At 48.9% G+C, this 27,486-nt stretch overlaps 1 long non-coding RNA gene across 1 annotated transcript; it reads left to right on the top strand.

The window, feature by feature from the left end:
- Positions 1 to 153: 153 nt before the first annotated feature.
- LOC109491289 lies at positions 154 to 27,486 on the top strand. Its single transcript, XR_002144633.2, has 4 exons — positions 154 to 304; positions 18,787 to 19,012; positions 20,703 to 20,900; positions 27,317 to 27,486. It is a non-coding gene; the product is annotated as an uncharacterized LOC109491289 (long non-coding RNA).

Here is a 27,486-nt window from a genome sequence, read left to right as displayed (position 1 = left end):
GAGGGGGCGGGGCCGGGGCGGGGCCGGGCGCTGGTGGGCGGGGTGAGATCTGGGACCGGGGCGGGGCCGCAGGCGGGGCGCAGGTAGGCGGAGCCGGGCGGGAAGCGGGCGGCTCGAGGGGCTGGAGAAAAGTTGCCGGGATCTGAGCGCCTGCAGCCGCCAGAGCCTGAGCTGCCGGAGTGGGGACCACCCCGCAGGTACAGAGCGGGCGGCGTGAACCCGGGGCCGCAGGGAGCGCTCCAGACCCATCTTCCAGGGACTGTGCGAGGCGCTGAGCCTGGTGTTGGCGCGCGGCCGGGCACAGGTAAGGCCGGAGTGGGAGACTGTCGCGCCGGGCCTGTGGCGGGCGGGGGAGCCTGAACTTGGCGTTTGTTGGGGAAATCTGGCGGGGGCGTTGATGCCACCAGCAGTGCCTCTGCGGGGCTCAGGGCGGCCCTTTCCCTGGATGGGAAGACCCGGGGGCAGCCATGTGGGGGATTGGGACAAATTTGTCCATTCCAGGATCTTCAGCACCCCTACGGGAACCGTGTGGGTCACATGAACCAGACTAGGTTCTGTTCCCGGGAGCGAGGAGGGAGCATGGCTGAGGGGAAGCGTTTACTGTACTCACAGCGGGTTTCCATGGGGTCCTCCCACTCCACACTGAACACATTGTGGCATTTAGGATCCAGAAAGTGGGGCAGGTTATGTGAACCCCTATCCACAAACACAGGATCACATTCTGGTGCCCCATCTATACCCCCAGCTTGTCTAATTGGGCCTCAGCCTGGCTTTTTCACCTGTTCCTTCCAAGCCAGGTCCTAGAGCAGATCTGGATCACCCAAGAAGGCGTGCTCACTAGGCAGCTTGGCAGAAATCTGGGAACCACCCCTGACACCCCAGATTCAGTGCGATGTGATTTGGGGGATTGCAGTAGATATTGTCGGGCTCAGAGACGCTGGTGTCTGGGGCTAGCAGGTGTGAGTCTATCTGAAAGGACTAGTCTTCCCAGGAGTCCCATACCTGAGATTGTCCCCTCAGTCCCCCTGCACAGAGGGAATGGACCTCCTGGAGTTGAGGGGATTTAATGGGCACGTTGGGCACAAAGCACAACCCCTGGAGTGTTCCAGAGACCAGCAGGAGCTATGACTCTTGCTATTTTTATTCTGTGCACGTGGGGCTGGGGTCATTGGGCGGACACAGTGGGAGGGGCCGGAAGAGGTGGTTCCAGAGCCCCAGGAGCAGCTGGCTGCATGGGGTGGTGGCCCCAGGGCAGGGGGAAGCGGGGCCTCAACTCTGCAGGGACGGTGCCTGAGCCCACAGCTGATGCCAGGGTCCTGGGGTCCAGGGCCAGGAGGAGAAAAAGAGAGAGTATCTCTTCCTTGCCGCTGCACAGGGGTGAGGGTCTGCAGGACCTTACGGATTAAACCAAGGGCAGGTTGCACACATCTCTGCGTCTTGCTTGTGGGGTCACTGGTTCCATCCCAGGCTCTGGACCCATTGGTTGTCAAAGGCCAAATCCACCTTACTGGAGCTCATTTTTCTCTTCTTCCTGTCACTGTTAAAGCTGGGCTTAAAGCACTTTGATAGGACACCTGGGTGCTCTGCCAACTGATATTGAAAAGTTGCATTTGCTTCTCAGAAGCGTACATGCATAGCCTGGAATTCCAGAGAAATCCACCCTCCTTATCAGGTTCCCAGTCTCCAGTAGTGTTCCCTAAAGTTTATAAGGGTGCCCCTTTCCACACACTCCAGAAAAAACAAGGCCCCACATATGCAGAGTGTGATGGTTTGTAAGGGGTTATCTTTCTGGTCTGTTTCGAGTATATGCGTGTGCCTGGATTGAGGACACGGTGAATCCCCCATCTCTCTCCCTCTCTGTTGGCTTTGACTATCAGTCTAGTCTTCAGAGGCAGGATTCAGACTGTGTGTGTGTGTGTCTGTTTTGTTTTATTTTATAAAAACATTGCCTAAAGTGAAGTTCATCTAGAGATGGGCCAAAGAAACAGTAATCTGGCACAATACTAAAGAAGAAACTGGTTATGCTGGATTTATTAAGAGGTGGAATTGTTTTGTCCTTTATGGGAGGTTTAAGATACTTTTCGGGAGTAATTTTTTTTTTAATTTTATTTTATTATATTATGTTAGTCACCATACAGTACATCCCCAGATTCCGATGTAAAGTTTGATGCTTCATTAGTTGCGTATAACACCCAGTGCACCATGCAATACGTGCCCTCCTTACTACCCATCACCAGTCTATCCCATTCCCCCACCCCCTCCCCTCTGAAGTCTTCAGTTTGTTTCTCATAGTCCATAGTCTCTCATGTTTCATTCCCCCTTCTGATTACCCCCCTTTTCTTTATCCCTTTCTTCCCCTACCGATCATCCTAGTTCTTATGTTCCATAGATGAGAGAAATCATATGATAGTTGTCTTTCTCTGCTTGACTTATTTCACTTAGCATTATCTTCAGGAGTAATTTTGATGCCATACTTGCAGACTTTAGAAATCAAGCCCCACATCGTATGAGAAGGATGGGTTTTAACAAGCTGTTTAGACAAAGTGGAACTTACAGTGTCTGGGTAATTTATCCTCTGCTAAGCAGGCTTCTCCCTCTATCTTGTTATAAAAAAACTAAGTTGCCAAGGTCAGGTGAAAAACAAATCTTCTCATATCTCCTACTTGAAAGAGACACTGCACAACTGGGTCGACAATTAGTGTGTAAAACCATCCTTGTTTTAGAAAATTCTTTCTTTATAACTGTCCTATCCTCCCCTCCCACTCATACATGCAAATAGCTATTCTATTTGTTCAAGGAGACTGAAGAGAAAAAAGAGAAACACCTTTAGAGAGATTCCATTTTAAGTCAACTAGGAGGCCAGATCAGAGAAAGTACTTGCAGAATTGGAAGAAATAATGCCAAGTGCAGTTATCACATGGGAGCAGTGTACGGAATGCATGTGGAGTGGAAGTATTGCTAAGTTCTCTCAGCTCCTGGGACTCTGTGTGATGCAATAAGAACCAAACATCCATCATCCAGAAAGGCATGTAATGAAAAACGACATCGTACTTGTGCATTTCGATGTCTAGCCTTGCTCCTAAGGGGGAGCCATTTTAAACTCTTTATTGGTTTTGTTTTTTATTTCCTTTGGTGATTACTTCCTTGTAGGGCTGTTTGCTAATGTGACTGACTCTGATTAAGTAACTACTTCCCCTTCATCCCTGATGGCATCCGGTGTACCCTGCTTAAGAGAAAATATAGTTCCCAGCCACCCTTGCAGCTAAGAGTGGTCACATGACATCGATCTGCCCAATGGGATGCAAAGGAAAGCCCTGGGGGCGGGGCTTCTAGGGAAGCCCAAGGTCCTGGATTCAAGATGGCGGCACAGGGGAATAGCTGGCCCTGGGGAAGGCTCCCGTCAACTCCACAACTCCACAGCTGTTGGAGTGGGCTGCACCTACCCGGCGGGTTTCTCTACCTCTGGTGCAGGCTTGTGCGGACAGCTCCGGCACTCCTGGGTTCTTGGTCGCGCGGCTTCTTGCATGAGTGTAAAGGTTCCTCCCCAGAGCAAGTCTCCGTTCCCTGTGGGTCCCCTGGGCATCCCTGAATTAATTTCTGTGGCCAACTCACCACTGACTTAAATAAAGACTTTGTAGACACACGCACACTGCCAGATGCTGGTGAGAACGTGCAGGAACTGGATCTCTCCTACATCTCTGGTGGGAATGTGAAATGGGACAACCAATCCGGAAAAAGTTGGCAGTTTCTTAAAAATTCAAACCCACTTAGGAGGCAAGCCAGCTATTGTACCCCCGGCCTTTGTCGCAGAGGCACGCTTACGTCCTCACCAACCCCTGAGTGCGAATATTCATCGCAGCTTTATGGGCAGTGACCCCAAACTGGAAACAACCCTCGTGTCCTCTCACTGGTGAATGGTTAAGGTGCAGAACATTCCCACCATGGCACACGGGCTCTCGCTCCCTTTTGGAAACTCTGAACTTACTCTTATTTCAATCAGAGGTTTCAGGGTGGGTCTGGTTCGTGATAGATGATAGGTGGGTAGGTGGATGTGTGTGTACTTGGGTGCGGGGTCAGTACCCATCTGCTCATTTCCCAGCTGTGGCCATCACGAGGGCAGTGACAGGAGCCCGCCCGTGGCTGGGCCTCATGAAGGTTATGTCATGCTGTCCTTGGAGGACACGCCTCATGCAGTGCGGTGGTGGAAGCAATCTCAGAAAACGCTAGAGTCAATACACCTTCATTTCTCATTCAGTATGTGGACAGCCGCTGTACCACCTATTAATGGAAAAAAGACTGATGGGACGGCACTGGGTTGTGAGATTAAACAGAGGGATGATGGCTTGCCCGGGCATGAGGCATTTATCAATACCCGTCCCTGTGGCTTCATTACATGTTCCTGAATCCTGATGGAACATTTTGTGGTCAGCTGGTTCTGGGACAAAATGAGGACCTGCCTGCTGATGTTTTTGACTTTCCATATAAGCTTTCAGACAGAATTTGTCTTACATTATGCTGGAGGCAGGTTGGGACAGAAGCGTAAACCTCCTCGATTTCCCAGAGGAATTTGTCACAGTCATTAAGAAAGAGAACACGCCTTAAATTTCTTGTAAATCAATCTTTGGACGGTGTAATAAGCCTAGTTATGATTAAAGAAAACTTGCTTAAGATTCGTATTTCCTTTCATTTCCTTTTTTGCATGTGAAACTCACGGAGAAGTTAAGGTTTCCTTAGAAGATCCAATCTGAGCATGTTACCCTCCGGTCTGGCTGGCTGTGTGTCTACTTAGTTCAAATGGAGAACATTCTTATGCTGTGCCAGGGGGTTTAGGGAACATTGCCCAGTCCTGCGCTTCACCGGTCCCAGTGCGAGGTGGGCTGGTAGCTCCGAAGCACAGTCTGTAGACAGAGCTAGAAAATGTACACCTGCCCATGTAACCGTGCGCACACGCACATCTACCTGTCCGTCCGTCCGTCCATCCATCCATCCATCTAACCATCCTTCCGTCCATGCATCACAAACATGGTTCATATTGATACCTCTGATTGCAGTAAATCGCCAGTGTTCATTCTGTCCTTCTTCTCTTTCCTTACTTTTGCCTTCTTTTTCTGACAGCGAGAAACCTGGCTCTCCTGTTCCGTGTTTCCGTGCTGCTTCATCCCTGGTGTCAGCTGCTTCAGAAGTGCTCATTGTCTTTAGCCTTACGGTGTCAAGAGACAGTTTCCAAAGCTACTCAGGCCGGATCTTTCCTTCTCATGTCCTTTCGTGTGGCTGTGTTGTTCGTTTGTAATACTGTGAGGCTCATCAGTGCCGTTCACATTCCATTCCAATCTCTTTCGTTTCTGACTTGTCCTCCTTTTGGTTATTGTGCACCAGTAAGCAGGTGCATGGCATCCTCTTACACCCTCTTCTTTCTGCACCGAGGGGGGTGTGCCACAGATACTCACGTGTATACTTAACACTATGTCCTGGAAATGCCTCCCAGTTCAGTTCCTCATTCCATTCCCTCCCTTTTAAATGGATTTTGGTTTTTAGAGCACTTTTAGGTTCCCAGCAAAACTGCGTGGGAAGTACAGAGGGTTGTCATACCCCGCCTCCCCCCCCCCACCATCCTGCCCCCATCCTCTGCTCTAGCTGCCTAGTACTTTGCTAGTGGATGCACCCCAAGTTATTCAACCACCCCCTATGTCCAGCCATGTTTTTATTGTTTTATTGCATACCTCCAATATTTTGCAGCTACCAACAGTGCTGTAAGGAGTCACCTTGTGTGCACGTATTTTTGTATGTTGGGGGAATATCTTCAGGAGGCTTCCTGGAAGTGAGATCACTGGGTCAAGACATAAGTGCATATGCATTTTACCTAAGAGTTGCCATGTTTCCTGACAGCCTCACCAGCAACATGTGTTAGCGTGCTTTGTAATTCTTGCCAGTCCGTTAGCCGCGTTGTGGCATCTCAGTGTTGTTTTAATTTTCACCTAATTATGAGTGAGTCTGAACACTTTCTCACCTGTTTGAGAGCCATTTTCATATCTTTTCTTGTGAATTTTTTACTTACATGTTACATTGCTATTTCAGTCTGAATTTCAGAAGTCCCAATTTCAGCAAGAATTGAATTTCTTTTTCGGTGACATGTAATTAGGTTCAGGTTAACTATTGATATCTACATCTGACAATGCCTTGAGAAGCTTCCAGCAATGGGGGGGTGACACACTGTGTGGAGTGTGTGTGGTGCGGGGGCTGGGCACTGCTGGAGTATAATTGTATTGATCTCGGTACCGAGAAAGTTTGAAGGAGACCCTGGGAGAATTCATTCCTGGATTCCTGTAACAGCCCTTTCTCGGATCACAGAGGGGGTGCTCAGATCTGTGAGATCTCATGGGACAGGGGGCAGAGGGGATAAGAGTGAGCACTGAATTTGGGCCACATGCGCGTGAATCCCAGGCACGGCTGAACTAGCTCTACCCTTCGGCATGCCACGTGATCTCTCTGTGGTCAATACGTATTTGTTGCGTGGACGATTGACTTTAAAAGTAGCATGACCGATCCTGAGTAAGGTATGTGGATTGCCAACACCGTGACAGTCGGTGACCCAGCCAATAAGATGGAAGGAGCATGGAAGGTTAGGATACTTAGGGGCTGTTGTCTCATTCTGGGGAAGATTTCCTCCCCCTGCCTTGTATTTATAGCTGTTTTATCATTTCACATATACTGATGTGCTTTGTCTGATGTCTCCTTAATGCCAGCTACCTACTATTTCCATGGTTTTGCTTTTTACCGTATCAGCAATGTGCGATTTTCGTGAGTTTCACCAGGTAAGCATCCTGTGTATAATTATTTACCTTGTCTTCAGGTCAATTCATTTTACAAAATATATAATTCATCTAAAAGGGAAACTTGGCATCTATCACCATAGATAGAAAACCGGCTTATGATGAAGACAAGGTTATCATAGATGTAAAGACCACACGTAGGAAACAACAATGTGAAATTCAGCCGAGGTACTGTTCCCTGCAGAAGGGCCTGGGCGGAGGCCTGCTCTCTCTCCATCTGAAAGGAGAAGTGTCACTGCTAGAGACACGTTAGTCCCGACCCGAGACTTTCTCCCTGAAGTCCAGAGGACTTGAAGGAGAGTGTCTCATTCTATGACTCTGGTACTTGAGGTCACGTCTCTGCACCACCAGAACCAAATCGAGATCGCCAGGCCTTGGAAAACCTGGCCAACAATATTTTCTTCATCAGAGATTAGAATCAGTCCAGGCACAGACATACCCAAGGGGGCCCTTTGCTGGCCTGCCTCAGTTGCCCAAAGTCTTGGCCGCTGACTCCAGAAACCCCGTTCCGTGCTGTGGGGCTCGTGCCCCTGTGTGTGTGTGGTCCCTCGAGACTGTAGACTACACGTTCCATTTTACAGGTATTTCTGGCTTTTCCTGTGTGCAAACCTGGTTATTTTTTCTCCCATCCTTCCCCCGTCCCTCCTCCCTTTTCTCCACTCTTTTTCCTCTCCTCTCCACTTCTCTCTCTGTTTTTTTCTGAGAAGTAATCCGAGCCCCCATGGAACTCACAAATTCTGTAGAGGGAGAGAGAAGGCAAATGCAGAAGTTAACATATTTTTCCCCAGGCCAGAGTGTAACTTGAATAAATGAATCTAGAAATAGATAGGACTCCGTTCAGTAGTTCTGTTTTAGGAATTAGAGAATGAAATGAAGCAATACTAATGAGATCCCCCAGAAGGCGTCAGGATTGTCTTGCTGGATGCTGAATCGAAGAAGACTGTCGATTAGCATGATTTAGCCGAGCATCCACTACGGAGGCCTGTGTGGGGGGCTTCAGGGGCCATAGACCCTCTGAGCGAGGGACTCTCTGAACATGCACACTACTGTTCAAGTCCCCAAGGAAGTGGTGTGGACAGGAAGTGACCTGAGAGAAGAGAGAGGAACATGCAATCCAGGTGGACAACCAGAGAAGCCTTCTTGGAGGAGGCGGCTTGGATGGATGAATAGGGCTTGGCTTGATGAATACAACCTGGTGACAGGCTGCTGCTTTTCACGGGTTATTAGTAGACTGATATTGGACGTTCCAGTCCCTGGGATTTCAACTCTGTCCTATTTCAGCATTTTGAAGATTCCGAGATGCTTATCTGTCCGTCTTATTTAATTCTTCACAGTCTTCAGAAATCCTCATGATTATGATCCCCATCTTCCAGATGAGCAAACAGAGGCTCGGAAGGGGAAGTGACTTTCACAAGGGAGCAAAGTTGAGGAAGGCGAGTTTGAACCGAGCCTTTTCAGGCCTAGAATCGGACTTCTCACCAGCACTCTGTGCTCAGAGAGGCAGCTTCCAGACACAGAAGCCGAAACGCCCACCAACAGGAACACGAGAGACAGACACACGTTCCTGTATTCATCCAGGGAAATGCTAACCAGCCATGAAAATTAATTAGTGCTGCATGTTTTAGCAGGGATAAGTCTTTAAAACGTAAAATTGAATATAAAAATGAAAAAGCAAGTTGCCAGAGCATCCCTAGAACAAGATATCATTACATACGGCTTAAAACATGCAAAAACAATTTCATATATTTTTAGGAATACATAATTACATGGTGAAAGCACAAAATAAAAAAAATACACACCGAAATCATATAAGCGTTGGATAATGGCTGTCTCTGGGGCGGGCAGGGGGTGGACGGGCTGGGAGGGGGTTCCCAGGAATTTCAGCACACCTGTGTCTTATTTCCTGAGCTGCGTGGGGACAGGGGTGCCGGGTGGTTCTCTGCACTGTTTTGCTGCCTGATGTATTTCATAATTAAAAGTTTAATTAGGCGGATGGTTGGGCGGTGGTCAGCCTGGCACATCTTCCTCTAGGGTCGGGGACAGGAAAGTCTTCCTGGAGTGATCGGAGACGTAGTGATCTAACACCTGCTTCAGCTCGGCCTCGCGTGTAACGCACATGACGTATTCGGGCCACCGAACCGAATCTCTCATCAGTGGCCCCCCACCGGTGGGCTGTGGCTTTCTTCGAGGCCAAGTAGAGTGAGGTCTGTCGCTGCCCCTGTTTCTGGTTGACGTAGACTGAGTGTGTTCACCATTCTCAGTTCAGAGACTCCGCATCTGAACTAAATTCCCAGACGACTCCGAGCAAAAGTCCGCGAGGAGCGGCAGTGCTGAGGCTCGGACTAGAGCGTGCCGTTTGCTCGTTGCACGGACGTATCCTGTGTGCCCGCAGTGTTCCCGGTCTCCTCCTGGACACTGGGTCTACAGCAGCACGCGGCAGAAATGTCACCCTTGTCCCAGTGGAAACATTCACTCCATCAAGGGAGACATCCCCCCTTTTCCAGAAAACAAGTGATAGAGATAATAATTAGAAACATTACTTAAATCATTGCCGAAGTAAGTATATGTATTTGCAAAGTTTGATTCTCTCACCACTAAGTAGATGCATATGTTAATTAACCTATCAAGTGCCACTTATTGAGCACCTACTGTGTGCCAGCTGCTGTCCTAAACACTGAGGTCGCAGGGAAGATCCCAGGCTTGCCTCCCATTGGTCTGATTTGAGCCAGAGGCTCACCCCTGAACCAGTGACTGTGACCCAGAGGATGGGATGTTCTGATTGGCTCTGGTCACATGTCTGTCTGTTCTAAGCTGTGTCACAGGTCCACCCCTAGAACATTTGGGTTCCGCTCAAACCACACAGATTGAATCAAAACAGTGGTTTCCCAGGAAGAAACGGGGGCCCTTCCACGAGCAGGGGGAGGATATGGTTTTAGAGAGGGGCTGGTGCAGAAATGATCTCCAGGCTCCTTCTCCCTCCCTGAAGTTCAGCTCAGCCTTCCCTTTGCCTCGGTTACCATGGAAACTCCTTCTGAACCAAAACTCATCCCTCCACTTGCCATGTTGGGCTCCTAGCTGGACGAGTGTGCCGGTAGCCCTAGGCTCCCAGGAGAGGTGCGCAGCTCCCTTCCCTGGGGTGACTACTCTTGATGTCATGGTTAAGCAGACACATGCCAGTGGCTGGTCTGGCTCAGAGGCGGCCAGGCCAGTGTCCTGCAGTGCCCTCAGCTGGGACAGAAGCCGCTGCACCACCCGCTGCCCCTGTCCCTGGCCCGCCTGTCAAGGTGCATCTAATTGATGAGGACGTCGGATGCAGCCTCTGATGGTCACTTTACAAACGTGACCCGATCCATTCATGAGACTCCGGAAAGATGGACAAGCCCCGTCAAAGAAGCGCAATATGATTTTCTGCCTCAGTCTGCATCACTGTTACCCCTGGTCTCTTGTCGCCATAACAGATCACCGCAGGCTTAGCACCCGAGAACAGCATACCAGGCCAAGTCAGGGTGTCGGTGGGCTGTGCTCCCCTGGAGGCTGGGGAGAGAATCCATTTCCTTGCTCAGTCAGGTTGGGTGTCGGGCTGGGGTCCTGGTTTCCTTGCTGGCTGTCCACTGAGGGTCGTTCCCGGCTTGTTGAGGAAGCCCTCATTCCTGGGCTCATGGTCCCCTTCCTCCAGCTCAAAGCAGCCATGGCAGGTGCCGTCCCTGTCAAGCTTCCAGTCCCTTCTGCTTCTTCTGCCTAGACATCTCTGGCTGACTCTCTTGCCTTCTTCCACTGTAAAGAGTTCATGCGATTAGGGCCCATGGGGTTAGTCCGGAACAAGCTGCCTATCTTCAGTCCCTAACCTTCATTGCACCTGCAGAGTTCCTTCTGTCGCCCAGTGTAACCTGCTCACTCACAGGTCCCAGGGAGTAGGTCGTGGACAGCTGGTGGGGCATTGTCTATCACAGCAGCTAATCAAAATGTCCAAGTGTGGTGGACGGCTGGGGTTGGAGTGGAAATTTGAGGTCACGGAATCCATCCCCTGACCTCAGCTCCTGACCTTTCCTGCGCACGCTGGGAGCCTGCTGCTAACAGAGCAGGTGTGTTTCTGTCCCCTCTCCCATAGCAGACAGGAAAAGCCGACCCTGGCTCAGTGAGGCTGGCAGCCTAACTCCTCTGTGAGCTGCTTTCCACATGGGTGTGAGTGAGGGGCAGTGTGGCCTGCTGGCTAGGACCTCATTTGGGTCGGAATCCCAGCACGACACTCCCTAGCTGAAGGAGCCTCGGAGCGCCCAGGAACCTTGCCTCGGGTATGTGGCTGAGCTGCACGGGGCCACTTGTCTAACTGCAGTCCGTTTGCTTGTGTCGTCAATGCCACAAGAAGACTGCCCCTGTGTAGACACAGAGGCAGAGCTCAGGCTCTTTCCTGAGGGTCTGAGAGGATGTACCAGTTTTCCGCGTGGATTTCCAAGAAACACTTTTTTGCTCACTTCAGAGTTTTTTAACTTAAAGATATAACAGCAACATTCCTTTCTGCCAAGTAGATCCGTTGTGTTTTTCACTGAATTCATCACTAGGTAGCTGAGTCAGGTGACCTGTTCCACATTTTTTAGTTTTATAGTTTCTTTGCAATGACCCTACGCAGTAAGCGGTTCTTAAAAAAATTGAAAGGGGCAACACTAATCAGACATACAGGGGGCATTTTGTGATTTCATCCCAGCTAGAGGGCTGTCGTTTGGTGACACTTTCCTTGGATCTCCTCCATAAATGGAGTATGTCTTTCTCTCCGGCAATTCCATTTTAAAAATACTTCTGTCCAGGGGCGCCTGGGTGGCACAGCGGTTAAGCGTCTGCCTTCGGCTCAGGGCGTGATCTCGGTGTTCTGGGATCGAGCCCCACATCAGGCTCCTCTGCTGGGAGCCTGCTTCTTCCTCTCCCACTCCCCCTGCTTGTGTTCCCACTCTCGCTGCCTGTCTCTATCTCTGTCAAATAAATAAATAAAATCTTTAAAAAAAAAATACTTCTGTCCTGTTTTAGGTTGACTGCTGCTCACTGTCATTTAGACAGATGACTTCAGAGATCACTTAATGAGAGAAAGGAAGAAGATAATGTATTACATACCATTATAATTTATAATCCATAATTATGTAATGAGATATTTTAATTATATAGACATGCATGTTTTTTTGATCCACGCCGTCTAGCTCCATAAGGCTCTTGGCAAACATTTATCCCACCCTCTTCTTTGCTCTCTTTACATTTTATTCCCAACACCAGAACTGATTATCTGAATTTGTGTCTGTCATTTTGATTACGTGCTTCTCGCAGGGGGCCACTGACTGGTTCCTTCTGCATTGCCAGCACGGGACTTACAGCTTGTTAGAGCTCATTAAATATTGGTTGAATTGAAGTAAATGTGAAATACTAAATTAAAAATCTTGCACCAACCTGCAGGGTCCTTCGCGGTGATTTTTTGTTCTTATCACGGCAATATGCTTGCATTCATACTTAATAAATACATTGCAGCTTTCCATCTAAATGGGAATAAAAACTTTTATACAGTACTTGGATTCCATTGGGTTTAGCTTAAGGAATTTTCGGCCTGCCCTTGGGGCTGGGGTGTCAAGATCAATGTCAGGAGCTGTTTCTCTGGAGGAAAGAGAACTTTCACTGAACCAGCAAAGTGACCGTTTTGAATCGCTTGGGATCTGATTTAATGCTGATTTGAGTATTTGAAATTTGGCTTGGATATGAAGTAGAAAGGCCAATTTTTTTCTCTGCAGATTTGAGAAGGATTTGATTTTGAACAGATGAGTCATGCCAGACGGTGAGAAAATTCGAACTCAAGAGCTTCTCCAAAACCTCACCGTCCTCTCTGACCTCCTCTCTCAACGTTCCCTGCTCCCATATTCCAGATGCACAGACCCTCCAGGGGTTCAGTGAATCACTAAGCTTGTTCCTGCCTCAAGCCAGTTTGTGATTGTTTTTCCCTCTGCCTAGAATGCCATTTACTCGTTTACTCGTATACTCGGATCTCTGCATAGCTGGCTTCTCCTCCTCGGAGAGTTCCAAGCCCCAGCAGCCCCTCTTTCCAAAGAGCCTTCTCTTTGTCCCAGAGAGATCCCATCCAAAACAGTCTCCCCACGAGCCAGCCTCATTGTCTTCCCTGCATCCCTCGCTCCCTGGGGTGGTCTTGTTTCTTATTTATTTACCATCGCTGATGCTCACTAGAACCTCACCTGTGTGCCGGCAGGGACCGTGCCCGAATTCCTCGCCTGTGTGCCGGCAGGGACTGTGCCCAAATTCCTCGCCTTTACCCAGGGCTAAGGACAGGGCTGAAGATGTAAGTCTCTGTGGAGTAAACACCCCTTTTGGATCCAACAGGTAACTCATGTGCTCTGGTGTCTCACGATAGAAAGTAATAACGTGCGATTTGACGAAGCCTATCGAATTTGAGACGCTCCAAGTCAGAACCCCCATTCCTCGTCCCACCTGTGTGACTCCTGTTGTTCATACTCACCGCCTGTGTGAGGATTTCAGGAGGACAGGTGTTAGTTGTGGGATGGATCGATTTGCTCGTGCTTCGTCTTGGCAGGTGGATGACAAGGGGGATCCTGCTCCGGATTTGGGATCTCCTTATTAGGGACTTGCCTTTAGGTAGGATTGATGCGGAAAGACATGGTTAGCCAGGAAAGAAAGATCCTCTCAAGACCCTCTGACTCCCTGAAGTTCATCTGTGTGGAATATCCTCTCCCTTAAACTCTGAAATCCCAGGATCCTTCAGTCCGTCAGGGAAGACGAGGCAGATTAACACAGGGCTGTGGACCTAGTTCCGCCAAACCATCCCCAAGACAGTTGAGGGCTGGGGACTCATCCGTGATCATCTTCCATGACTTTACAGCCTGTCTGCTTACCAGGGCTTAGATTTTGGACATAACACGATTTGTTTGGGCCTCAGTTTCTACATCTTCCTCTACTGAGGTTTGGTGGAACCCATTTGGAGACACTGAAAATGGGCTACTTGCTTCTTCCGGCAGAGTTTCTGGAGGGCTGGATGAAGGGTATGTGCAGAGGGTGTGACGCGAACCTGAGCAGAGCCTCTTGTGAATGGCTTTCCGACCCTGTAGACATCGGAGTGATGATCACTGGCCATTTACACCCAAAAGATGCTGCTCATTGGTGAAATGATGCTGAGCTAAAGTAGTGGTTCTCAATGTGGGTTCCAGGGACCCCTGGGGTTCCTAACACTCTAATCAGCACCATTATTGTCGACAGCAGCGTGTTGTTATTACCTTTGTCACTTTCATTCTTCATGTGTAGACGGTGGAGTTTTCCAGAAGCTGCATGATGTGTGGGATTGCGACAGATTGAATGCAGAAACTGATGTGAAAAATCCAGTTGTCTTCCTTAAGCCAGACATTTAGAGATTTGCAAAAATGTAAAGCTGTGCCCCTTCCTCTCACAGATTTTTTGTTTTTAAAAATAGTTATTTTTCGGGGCTCCTGGGTGGCACAGCGGTTGGGCGTCTGCCTTCAGCTCAGGGCGTGATCCCGGCGTTATGGGTTCGAGCCCCACATCAGGTTCCTCTGCTATGAGCCTGCTTCTTCCTCTCCCACTCCCCCTGCGTGTTCCCTCTCTCGCTGGCTGTCTCTATCTCTGTCAAATAAATAAATAAAATCTTTAAAAAAAAATTAAAAAAAAAATAGTTATTTTTCATAAACATGTCATTTATGTTAGCATCTCATAGGCTTATTGTTATTTTTTAGTGAGTTCTTTTTTTTTGATTTTCAAAAAAAAATCTGAAGTAACTTTTTAAACTTGAATTCCACTGAGACACACGGGAATTCTTCAGTATTTGGCTTATTTTTAGGGATTGTATGGTGCACACCTGAGTTCAGCTCATCTTAAAATAGGTTTTTTCCTTCCTTTTCTAGAAACAGAAGGCAGCTGGTCTTAAAGGTCGCGGTAAATCAGGAATGCTTGTGATTTGTCAATTCTGTGAATCTGAGCTGTTTCTTGCTGGGTTCAACCTGAAAGGAGAGAGGTAGCCTCTGTCTTTAAGGACTCTTTGTGGGGTAGTCTTGCAAGGCTCCCTAGAGCAACTTCTGCGGACCCCCGTCCCTTTCCTCTGGCCTAGTCTTACCTTGGCTTAAGGATGTTTCAGGTTTGAATGGGTCAACTTGTATACCTTCGTGCCCACTAGCCAGTTATAATTATGTGCTGGAATGGAGGGAAAAAGGAGACCATTTGTGGCTTAATGAGAAATGAGATTGTGCAGATATTCCTAATGCTACTGACAGTATAAATTCAATAACTCAATTTTGGTGGCTTCCTGTCGGAGGAAAAAAAAAGCCATAGGAATTAGAGTCCATTTTGCAATGCAGCTGGGCTGGCCTGCACTGCTAAAGTCCTAGGATCAGATAAAGCATTCCCATCATGGAGCAGGCTAATAAAGCCCCTCATAGGATTTGCTGCCCATAAGAGCCACAGACCAAGGAGCCAGTGGCAAGATTCTATTTATTTGCCATTTGCCTGTAAATATAATGGGTATTGTGTCCGAAATTTTTGTGCAATTAGATAGAACAGAATACACTATAGTATTTGGGCTCAGATATAAAAAAAGGACAGCCTGTTTGTATATGTGCATGGGAAAACTCCAGCTCATTCTTGATTCCGTAAGAAATTCAATCTCAGATCCTGCCTCTGTGATCACAGCGGTTAAGCTTGGTTGGCTAAAAATAGACCAGTCACTCAAAGGCTGGGAGGGGGGGAATGAACTTTCAGCGGGGAAAAACATCCAAGTCTTGCCTTATTAATAGCTCTTAGAATGCAGTGTCAGTGTAACTTTACCGGTGACGCCTCCAACAGCTATAAAAAGTGCTCTGTGCGGCTGAAGGACAGAGATTTTGGGAGTTAATTATAGCTAGTCATAGATTAGGGAAACATTGTTCTTTGCTTTTTTTTAATTCCAAAGGAAATGAACTGACAGGATGAAATCAAAAGATCAGGATTCAAGTCTGTGGTTGTTGATCGGTTACATAACTAGTTACATAATTACTATCGGGATGAAGGAGGGGCCAGTGGCTGCTTTAAAAACTATCCATCACCCTCCATATACTTCGTTGTTAACAAGTATCTGCTTGTTGTGGGTGAACTACCCTAGTAATGCTGGAGGAAGAGATAAGTGAGAGCCTCCTTCTTAGTGAGACCAGCATATAAATTAAAACACCTTCTTTGTAACTGTGTGTTTAAAAAATCTCTTCCTTCTCTCTCTACCAGTTATCAGATTGTGGGTTGCCTTAGAATCGGTTTTAGCTGTAAGAGATATCTGATCTCCTTTTTAATTTCAGATGATGAAATCTCAGGGTGTTGAGATATCTTCACCCAACACGTACTACTGTCTGTTAGAAATGCTTTCACTGCAAGTAGCAGAAAACTCTGGTAACTTAACCCACTTGAGATAGTGCTTTGTTTTGCTTACTGAGCAAGATCTCTGGATCTCAGCCGCTGCTGGCATCAGTTTGGCTTTTCAGAAACTTTAGGCCAACATACCATTTGATTGGCTCTGACTTTCCCTCATGGTCACAGAATGGCTGCCTAATTCCAAGCATCACAGCCATATTCAAGGCAGGGCATAGTGGGGAAGGAGCCAAAACCAGGATGCTTATCTCTTTTATCAGGACAGTCAAGCAGTTCCACAAGCCCCCAGCCCCTACCTGGTTCTGTCTCATTGGTCAGGGCTGTTTCACACCAGGTACCTGGAAGAACGAGCATTTACTTTCCCAGCTGCCTCTGGGGCCCCCTCACCGGATAATCCAGCAAAGCTTGCCGGTCACGTAGCCCCTGCTGCACGCGGCAGTGCTAAGGGCTTGGAAGTGCGGTAATGACTGAGAAAAACGCGGTCCTCAGTGTTAGAGGAATCACAGGGTCTCGAGGGAAGGGGTTTTAAATTATTAAATAATTAAGAGATGAGGTGTTGAACTACAGTTCGCTATTGTGTGCACGCTGGCTCGAGAGAGGTGGACCAGAGCTGTGTGGACCCGTGGAAGGCTTCTTGGACCGAGTGTTAGAGGATGAACGCAAGTGGATGAAGTGGAGAGAAAGAAATGACCATTTTCAGAAGGACAGGGTGGACGGAGAGAATTGTGTGGCCAGCGGGCGCCAGGCCTCCGTGCGACAAGGAGGACGTCGCCTTTGCTGGCTCCTCTCTTCTTCGGTTGATAACTGCCAGCACCAGCGGTGCAGAGGGTCCTGTGGGAGGATCCGTATGGTCTGTAGCTTTGCTTGGACCCTGGGAGTTCTCCACTCTGCCCTGGGCTTGTGTCAGGAAATCTGGAAAGGTAGGAGAGTCACATCGCTGTCGTTCCCCCCCCCCCATTCATGTTGGACCGCTGGCTGGAGTCTGCCCATGAAGCCTTCAAAGACAGATACCACGTGATCTCACTCACATGTGGAATTTAAGAAACAAAACCGATGAACATAGGGCAAGGAAAGGAAAAATAAAGTAAGATGAAAACGGAGAGGGAGGCAAACCGTAAGCAAATTTTTTTTTTATTTAAAGATTTTATTTTTATTTATTTGACAGAGACAGCCAGTGAGAGAGGGAACACAGGCAGGGGGAGTGGGAGAGGAAGAAGCAGGCTCCTAGCAGAGGAGCCTGATGTGGGGCTCGATCCCAGAACGCTGAGATCACGCCCTGACCTGAAGGCAGACGCTTAACGACTGCGCTACCCAGGCGCCCCGAGCAACTCTTAATCATAGGAAACAAACTGAGGGTTGTTGGGGGGGAGGCGGGGGGATGGGGCCACTGGGGGATGGGCATTAAGGAGGGCATGTGACGTAATGAGCACTGGCTGTTACATGCAACTGATGAATCGCTAAATTCTACCCCTGAAACTAGTAATACAGTGTATGTTAACTATACTGAGTTTAAATAAAAAATTAAAAAAAAAAGATGTTGATGTGATTGTTCCTTCCCACAGGACAAATTTATTAGCCATGAGTTCAGCAATGGGTATTTTCTTACACGGACGACTTTCCCATCTTTATGTAATTTCATACTTGAGGGGGTCGATCAACAAATACATGGACAAGGAGTCTCCTGCAGAAATATAAGGAGAATGGAAGATGGGGAGTCGGTGTGTCTGTGAGGAGGGAGGTCACAGACATGTTTTATGCAATTGTAGGTATATTTTGTCTTCTGTGGCAAATGCTATGAATACCACGAAGCCTAAACTATTTTTTTCCTGACGCCAACTCATGAGGATAATGAACTTTATTAGGTTTCTAAGATGTAGAATGTCTGGGATTAAATGGCATATTTCGGTCACTACATCGGCATACTTCAGCCAGTATATTTTCAGTAACGAACTTCCGGAGAGTGTCTGTTGCTATTTAAGGCATGAACTCTTCCTCCTCCTACTTGCTAAAGCAGGGTACAGCCTTTTTCTCCCCTGGTCATCACCACCGTCCAGTTCCTTCTATGGGAACATTTCAAATGACTTTCCTCATCTGGCAAATGGGAATCGTAATGTCATCTCTACAAAGGCCACTTGGGGAGGATTAAACGAGAAGGAAATGTAGAATGTTTACACCAGCTAAAGAGAAAACAAGTGCCCAATAAAATTTAGTGCTTTTAATTTTGACTGGGGTCATTATGCCAGTATTTATACGTGGAAGACACCGCGGAGGGCAGAGGGCGTGCTGACTTGGTCGGGGGCAAAATCCGTAGCTGTTGGGCCATGTTGGTTGCGTTCCATCTAGTAGGTGGTCAAGTAGAGGGTCCTCACGGACAGTTTAACACATCACTGTTTGTTTTCTTTCTTTTTTTTCTCTTTAGCTTTCATTGCTCAGTTTTTTATCTGCTATACTCATGGGAAGGTGAGCCATGGAAAACGAACGGTGGTCAAAACAGACTCGCGCTGTTCTAGAATGAGCCTTCTATTTGATTGGGAATGCATCTTCCTATTTTCAGGTGCCTTATGTATGTAGCCGGTGGAAAGGAAGGCCTTGTCGAGAACCGGAAGAATGAGAACATGAGCAGAATCAGAATAGCGTTTCCAATACCGGATATCTCAGACTTCTGCTTGGCGTGCTTCTTCCCATCGTCCCTTTCCTGAGGTGCAGGGGGAGAGGCTTGGCTTGGCTACTGAGGAACCAGATAAAGCACAAAGGCTCCTGACACTTTTTGCACTCCAGCTGTAAGTAAAAAGGAGAAAGATCGAACCACTCAGGGAGGGAGGGTTTTTGTTCATGAGTTGGAAGAAAGGTGGTGGGGGCCAGTCTCTGCCTTGGCCCTTGTCACCATCACCAGGGAGCCCAGGGGCTCTGAAGTGGTCCTTTGATGGCATTTGGTCAAGTCCAGACAATGCAGCTACCCCCAGCAGTGGCGTGATGTCTGCCCCTGGTCCAGCTAAGAGGGACCCCTGTCTGGGCTCTGGGCCTGCTTAGCATTCTCTCTCCATCACGGGCACGCTCAAGACTCCTTGGACATCCTTAGCGCCCAAGGACCAGGAGTAGAGCCCTGGACAACACAAGGGTTGACGGAATTTGTAGGGAAAAGTCACCAGTGGGGCACCAGACCGTCCGACTTGAGACCTCTCATCAAGCTTGGCCTGGATGGTGGGGGAGCCCTGTGCCCTGTGCCCCTGACTTGCATCGACGTCACAGACATGAACTTGTTTGACTTCTGTGCTGGTGCGTCATAGATGATGAAGTCATGCTGACCTACCCTGGGTCGCGGGGAGATGTCCTGTGGCAGAGTGCTAATAATAATAAAAAGTAATCATAAATTTAAAAATAACAATAAATCAGCAATGTGAAGGTTGTTTTCAGAGCAGGGGAAAAAGTGAGAGGGTTGCCCAGGTGCATCTTCCCAATGGTGGGAACATCTGGCTTTTTGGAATCTTCCTCGGGAAGTGAGCTTGGAACCCCTTACAGCAAGGAGGGATGGGCTGTGTCTGGTTCTCCCGATGACGGCGTGCCCCATCGTTCCCTTCTCCCCGTGTGGTCAGGGCCACCCTTCCTCCTCAGTCCCCTGGGCTTCCCCAGCCCCCCAGCCGTGTGTGCTCTCTCCACCTCGTGGGGACCCCTCCCCGTCTCCAGGTGAAGAGCAGGCCCAGCAGATTCCATCCATGTCCACCCTGACATACCCGCCTCATTCCCGTCACTCGCAGCCCCTGCAGCAGACAGCGCTGTGGTTCCCGGTGCGTTGACGAAACGGAAAACTAACTCGCTTGGCAAAGCTACTTTGGGACGCTTATGGAAGACAGAGTGGTTTAGTTTTCAGAGGCAGAGCCATTCGCTGCTCCCCTCCGCATCTCCCCCAGAGGCAAGGGGACACCTGAACATTGCCTTTCACCAGCGACCGGCTCTCATCTGAAAGCACGTTTTAGAAACAGAGTGATTTTGTGGATACACCCAGTCAGCATCATGAAGGCAGTCGCTGGAGTAGAGACAATGGCAGTGAACGTCAGCCCTGAAGACCAGTGGGAAGTCCCAGGGGAAACAGAAGATAGCAGCATTTGGACACCGTCACCCCCACGGGCCACCACTCCGTCACCCTGATGGAGGGCGAGCGCGAGGTCCTCAGGCGGCGGGAGACGCCCGCAGGACCGGCCCTGAACGACAAGCCGGTGCGCACTTGGGCAGTGGTCCCTCTCCACTGCTAACGGGTTCCTTGGGCTCATCGGCACCGCTCAGTCCCTGGGCTTCCCGAGCTCCCTGAGCACGGGCTGGGCGGCTCTGGGGGGCTTTCGTCCTTCCTGCCTTTGATCCACAAATGACCGGGTTCTCTCGAGGGCGACCAAAGTGACCTGAGCTTATGTTTGTCATCAGGAAGATTTTGCTAATGTTTTTCAAATTTATGAAGACCGCGATGATGTTTTTCAGTGCAGGTTTGAAGACCGGACTGGAGAAAACAGAAAAGATTGATGAAGCAGGAGTGAGATGTACCTGTCACATGCAAAGCGAGGCGGGCGTTGGCGGTGGAGTAATTGGCCCTTTGTGCTGAGACGTGGTCGTGTCACAGGCGGAAGGCCGGGTGCTGGCCCTTTGCTAAGACCAGCGGTATCTCAGGACTTCAGAATGGTAAGCCAGATGAACGTTGAATTTCTAGTTGGCGTGCTTTCTTCTCTCTCTTAAAGGTCATTCTTGGAGTTTATGGGGCTAAGTTCTGGGTTAAACCCGAAGCAGAAAAAAGTCATTCATAGGAGCTTTGCCTCAAAGTATTCAACAGGCAAGACAAGTTGTCACCTTCGTCGTGAAAGCATCCATGGGATCCTCTGGGCTTTCTGTCTACCCTGTTTACTTATTTATTGTTTAAGACTTTATTTATTTATTTTAGAGAGACAGAGAGAGAGCAGGGGTGGGAGGGGCAGAGGGAGAGGGAGAGAATCTTAAGCCGACTGCATGCCCAGCTTGGAGCCCGACGCAGGGCCTGATCCCACGACCCTGAGATCATGATCTGAGCTGAAACCTAGAGTCGGATGCTCAGCTGAGCCACCGAGCTGTCCCTGCCCCAGTTACTGAGCACGGATCTTCCAGGGGCTGCAAAAGTGGTCTGGCCGATGAGCCACTCCGGACAAGGCCCTCCCCTGCTCTAAAACATTAACGACCCACGCTGCATTCCATTTGGGGTTTGGTTCTTGTGACCATAGAGTTTGTTACAGTCTGTTCCCCGTTCCTCTCGACACCACAAGCACCTTGAAGTTCACGGTGTTGGAAAGAAAGTGATGCGTGACCAATGATCCTGAGAATGAATGAGGGAGTAGATGGAGAACTGCACACCGGGCTCGCCTTTGCCGCTGGTGGGAAGCAGGGGTGCTACCTTCCTGGAAGACTGTATGAACCCGGCTTCATGCGGGACTCTCTTCTGCCGTCTGATGCCAATTTCAAGACCTATGTCCATCCCAGCTGTGGGAAGAGACAGTACGGCCGACACCTCGTTCGTGCTGTAGACGTCTGGAAATCTCCATCTGCTGCTGAACACGTTCAGAACTCAAGTGAAAAATACATGGGAAGAGTCTATACCTCTGTAGCTTGTTTCGAGCGACGTGAGGTAGGATGCCCAGTTGCGGCGGCTGAAACGGCGGGGACTGTTCTGTCGTACGGTGGGAGCCAGAGGGAGGTAGTTCCATGGCTGGTGAATTCTACAGCAAAACGATGACGCCCGGAGGCTCTTCTTGGTCTTTGCATTCAAACATGCCGGTGAACTGACTTCCTCATGATCGTAGTGTGGCTGCAGGGCCACCAGACATCACAGCATACATGACTCTCTCAGCAAGAGCAGACGTCGTTCTCGTGCATCTCGTTTTAGCCATGGAAGAAAATCTTTCCCACATAAACCCCACATAAAACCCCATAATTCTCTTTGGTTATCTTATTTCATAATTTGTTGCCGGGGCAATAATGTTGCGATTGACATCTCTGTATTCTCGCACAGAATAAATCCTTGTAAAATAAAATTTTAAAAGAGGCATAGTTTGTTGAGCTCTGGGACTGAGTGAGCTATAAATGTTTTTAAAAAGAGAGGATAATACAAATTGTGGTCCTTTTGGTTTGTGAGGCTGAGTTCTTTGTTTTCTTTAGATGGGACAGAAGTTTTCGGAGAAGACAAACAAAAACCTTTAACCCGAGTAACATCAATATAAGACAAGCTTACATTTCAGTATCCTGTCTCCCTCCTTGTCCTGTTCCATCAGATAGCACGGACAGGGGGCTGTTCCTTGCATGATTTCTTCCAATTGCCATCGGGAAACAATTCTCAAAAGAAATGAATTGCCTCGTCTTGTATGGCCAGAAACCATCCTACAGAGCCTGCCTCGACCTCCCCACTGGAATGGGACCCGAGTGAAAAGCTAAGCAGTCTTCCCCAGGAAGAAGAACGTTTGCTTCTAGAGTCTGGAAGAAGAGCAGAGCCTTAAGATACATTTTTTAAAGATCCCACCCACTGTGTTCTATTATAATCCCGGCTCAAGATTCAAGGAAGAGCAAAGCCGCATTCTCCCTGAGGGTGCTGCTGTCTTCTTTGGAAATCTAAAACCCATCTTTCTGGAGTCTCTGCTTGTAGGGGTTTCTGAATTCAGAAACTATTCTGGTGTTTGAGCAGAAGCTGGAGGCCCATCGCTTCCTGTGCAGTGGGAGCAATGATGGTGGAGGTGGCGAGTCTGGGTGCAGAGCTGCTGGGAAGAGTGTCCTGGAAAAAGGGCCACTTGGAGATGAGCTGGTCACTCGATAAGTGGGTGTGACTTTCGGCAGCGCTGATCCAAAGTTTAACACTGGGGCTGCGAAGACGTGTGGAGATTTGGAAGCATTTCCAGCTGTGAGAGGAGGAAGGGAGGGCAAGAGCCTTGAGCCCTGAGCCATTCCCGGGGACCCATTCTGCAGAGAAGTCAGTCTCTGGCTCCTGGGAGGCTCTCAGTAACTCCTGGTCTTATTTTCTTGGGCATGAGGGCTCTCTCCTCATCCTCTGTCCTTCCTCCCACTCACTGGACGCGGAGGCCCTTGTGCACGGGGCTCAACTCCTCCCAAACCTCGAGGTCTCGAGATACCCACATCATGTCACTGGGAGGAGGGTCACTCCCTTCTGCCGCCCCTGGGGGGTTTGTCTGGAGGGCTCTGTCGCCCCTGGAGTGCGGGGGTGCCCCCAGTCCCAGAATGTGGGGGCTCTGCTACTCCGGCAGACGAAGCACACAGTCCTAGGCAATGCAAACCGAACACACACACACGTTCACTTGTAAGCACTTGTGGAAAAGGGGGAGACTGAAAGAAGCGCTTAAATATAATTCTACCCGCTGTTCCACTCCAGAGGCACCTGCTGCGGGGAGTGGGAGGGCGGCGAGACGGAGCAGCTCTCCCGGTGACTCAGGGCCCAGGCGTCTCCCACGTGTGCGACTCTGGGGTCTCAGGGTCTGGAGGAAGTGTGGCTTTTCCCTCGCAAAAGCTACGGGGTAGGTGCTTTGTGTCTGGCTTAAGGGTATTCAGAGGTGATTTTTATCCCACAGTGGCTCTTTTTTTTTTTTTTTTCCTTATGCACCCTGAACACTAAACTCTCCTGTAAGATTCAACTCCGTTTGCCTTGAGTAAGGCTTTCTAAGAATTTAACATATTTTTAAGACTCCAGGAGGCAATGCTGTTTGACGGGAGCTGCTGTGTATGGGAGCTTTTGGTTTTCAGCGGTGGGTACCTCGTCGATAGGAGACGTGAGGATTCGTGGTGATGGAGACAAGCCACGGATCCAGTTCTGGACAGGTGCCAGCCTTAGAGAGCCAGGAAGGCAAAGCAAAACCGTCCACTGCTAAGATACAAAGCAAAATCGCAGGCAAACCGAAAAAAAAAAAATGGTAGTTACTTCCAGCCCTGCTGCGGGCTCATCGGTGTGCCTGCATCAACTTAGAAGCAAAAGGTTCTCTCCTCAGCAGAAATTTGGTTTTCATTTTATTTCTTTAATTCTGAATTACTTCAAGCATGCTGAAATATGCAGAGGTTATCAGGCAAATATTTACTTATCTCACATCTAGCTTCATTACAGATGAACATTTTGCCATTATGGCTCCCGAACATTTTTTAAGAGGAGGGAAACATCACAGATGTGGGTGACTGGTTGGCTCCCCTCCTGTACGGATCTGAGCCTCCGGTGGCTGTGTAGAAGGGCCGTTCTGGACTTGTGCTGGGGGATTCCCTGGGTTTTCAGATCCTTTTGTTTTTGCTTCCCCTCCCTGTAGGGCTGGGAGCTGGTGGGAGGGGGCTGCTCTCATGCTGCCTCCCCCCATCCGGCAGCTCTGACTCAGAGACTGGGTGCTGCTGAGACGTGGGCGCTCTTCCCAGCCTCCCCTCCCCCAGCACTTCCCTGCCCCCCTTTCTCCTGGGAGGTAGCCCCTCCCCCCCATGCAGCTTCTAGAAGGTCTCAGGCTGCGAGGGACTTCCCTAGATGCTGTCCTTTCCAAGCTGCACCCGAAGAGACGTCTTGTGTGGGACTGCCACCTCGCGGTCATCTCTTTGACTTGTCAGCCCCGGCTCCCTGGCACTGACCCCATAGGTGGTTACTGAGCACAAGCCTTATTATGGTCCCTCTTTTATGACCATTCAGGCCAGTCTTCTGGGGCGTTCATTCTTCGTTCATTGCGCTGTCCCCTGCCTTGGTGCACATAGTGCCTGCGTGAGGCTAGCTGGACCTAACAGGGCTCCGTGCCAAATCGCCACGGACCTTTGGACACAGAGCGGGGGTGTTAGGGGCGCCCAGCCCCTGCACAGTCGAATATTTGACTACCACTTTCGACCTCCCAGAAACTGAACTACTAACAGCCCACTGGGTGACCGGATTTCTTACCGCTCACATAAACGGTGCGTTAGCCCAGATTTTGCATGCTGTATGTATCACGCAGTGTAAAGTAAGCAGGGGAAAAGGAGGACAATAGAGGAGAAAATACACTTACAGGACTGGCCTGTATTTATCTGAAAAAGCCCACCTGTGAGTGGAGGAGCGTGGTTCAAATCCGCCCTGCTCGGGGTCCAGATGTCCCTGTCTCCTCCGTCCGTCCGGCGTGCACCTTTTTAGCTTTTGGAAGTTGGACGCGGCACAGATGGCCCTGTTGTCGTCGTTCCAAGTGGAGGTTGTGCGTTTCGCAAATGCCACAGGCGGTGAACTTCCCAGAGCAGGGGACGCCCCTGCTGTCCCACACGGAGACCGGCACACGCAAGGTGCGCGGTGCCCATCATAGGATCCCCAGTGCTCTGTTCCAGAAGCCAGTGCGGTCTAAGTAGATACGTTGTCCTTCCTGTATTACTGCCTGCAGTGCCCTGGGTAATTTTGCTCTTGCCCTAATATCTCCTTGTATAAAGCAGTCAATTGCCTGGAGCACGGCTCGGAATATATTGCTCATTAAATTGAGTTCCAGACAAGACTGCAAGGGTATTAGCCTGATGCTCGAAAGGAGGAGTAAGCCTCAAGGGCTTAGTGTGATTATTCATTTGCTAAATAACACAGACACACAATAGCTTAATTACAGTATTTTGCTGTGAAAAAGAATTGTAGTGATTTCCACATCAGAGTATCTCATTAATGAGATTTGCTGTTATTGGCAATATTCGAAAAATGCCCTTTTATTTTAAATCATTTTCTAAATTGCTAATGTCGTTTGTGGGAGAGGAGAGTTCCTAAAACCTCTCGTGGAGGTGAAATGTTAGTGATTCAGAAAATCCTCGATGTTAATTTCTTCCCGGGTGGCAAGAGTTGATGGTGCGAAAAAAATGCATTTTTGACATCTCTCTGCGTCTCCACATCATCAGTATTCAAGTCATTACAAGTATCAAGGGTCCAAATGTAAAGGAAAAAAAAATCCAAATGTGAGGATTTTTTTCCCCAGGAGTCCACAAACTCAAGTATGTTAACTGTCAAGGGTCACACATTTGTATCCCAGCTCTGCCACTAGTGACCTTTGTGGTCTGTTCAAGATATTTAACATTCATGGGCCCCTGTCTACTCACCTAGGATGTAACCAGGTTCCTTCAGTGTTTCAACAGACATATGTGGAGTGCCCCAGGCTCTCTTCTAGGCACCAGGAGTAGAACAGAAATGGGGCTTGACCAGGCTTCTGATTTGCAAGAACTTATATTCCAGTAAGAAAAAACAGAATATAGGCCTCAGATAGCTCAAGCTGTGTCTAAGTTTATGAGGCAAACGAATTTGGGGGATTTGATTGAGAAATACTCAGGAGTTCCCACTGTGGCCGGGGGAAGCTTTCTGAAGATGCCGACACATTCACAGAAACTTGAAAATTAGAAGGGGTCCGCTTTAGAAATTTTGGAAGGAAAAGAAAAAAGACATTTTGGAAAAAGAAGATTCCAGGAGGAGGGAATAATGAGTACAGAACCTGGGATAATAGTTCATTGATCTCCTAGAGGGACATTTAGCAATAAAATTCAGTGATTTCTATGTTCCTTACCTAAGTGCACGCACACACGTGTGTGTTCATGCCTGCTTGGTCTCTGGGAGAATGTGCAAGAGAGTGTGGAACGTTGCATATAGGAGTCAGAAAGAGCTGTCCCCTCTCATCTTGGTTGTCCAAGTTACATGGCTGTCTGGCTACTCACACTCTTCCTTCCTCATCGCGTTGGTCACTTCCACACCTCGAAGACACCTGGATTTAGGTCACACTCCCGAGAAGGCAACGTCCGTAAGAGCAGACAGTGTTGTCTTCAAGGCTGTATCTCCAAGGTCCAGAGCCAGAGTCCATTGCTGGATGAATGGGTCTCAGCATCTTGCCCCATGACATTTCACCGTGATGTGGCCAGGAGGCCATATGGGAGAGTGTGAACAGGAAAAAGAATTCAGAACCACAATTTCAGGTGGTATCTCATGAATAATTATTACATTCAGATATTTTTCTTCTCCCTTTTATGCTTTATTGAGATAGAGTTGACCTATAATATTGTGTAAGTTTAAGGTATAAACCGTAGAGATTTTATATACGTCTATACAATAGTCCCTCCCGCTTTATCTGCAGTTTCGCTTTCCATGGTGTCGGTCACCTGGGATCTACTGCGGTCTGGAAGCCGATGATGGTCCTTCTGATGCCTCGTGGGGTCACTAGCAGCCTGACGCGACATCACACACCTGCATCGTTCACCTCACTTCTCACGCGGGCATCTCGTCATCCACACCATCATTATAAGA

This window comes from Ailuropoda melanoleuca, chromosome 12 (assembly GCF_002007445.2).
Source record: "Ailuropoda melanoleuca isolate Jingjing chromosome 12, ASM200744v2, whole genome shotgun sequence".
NCBI lineage: Eukaryota > Metazoa > Chordata > Mammalia > Carnivora > Ursidae > Ailuropoda > Ailuropoda melanoleuca.
The sequence above is the reverse complement of the archived record's forward strand: the minus strand, read 5'-3'. Positions and strand labels throughout refer to the sequence as shown.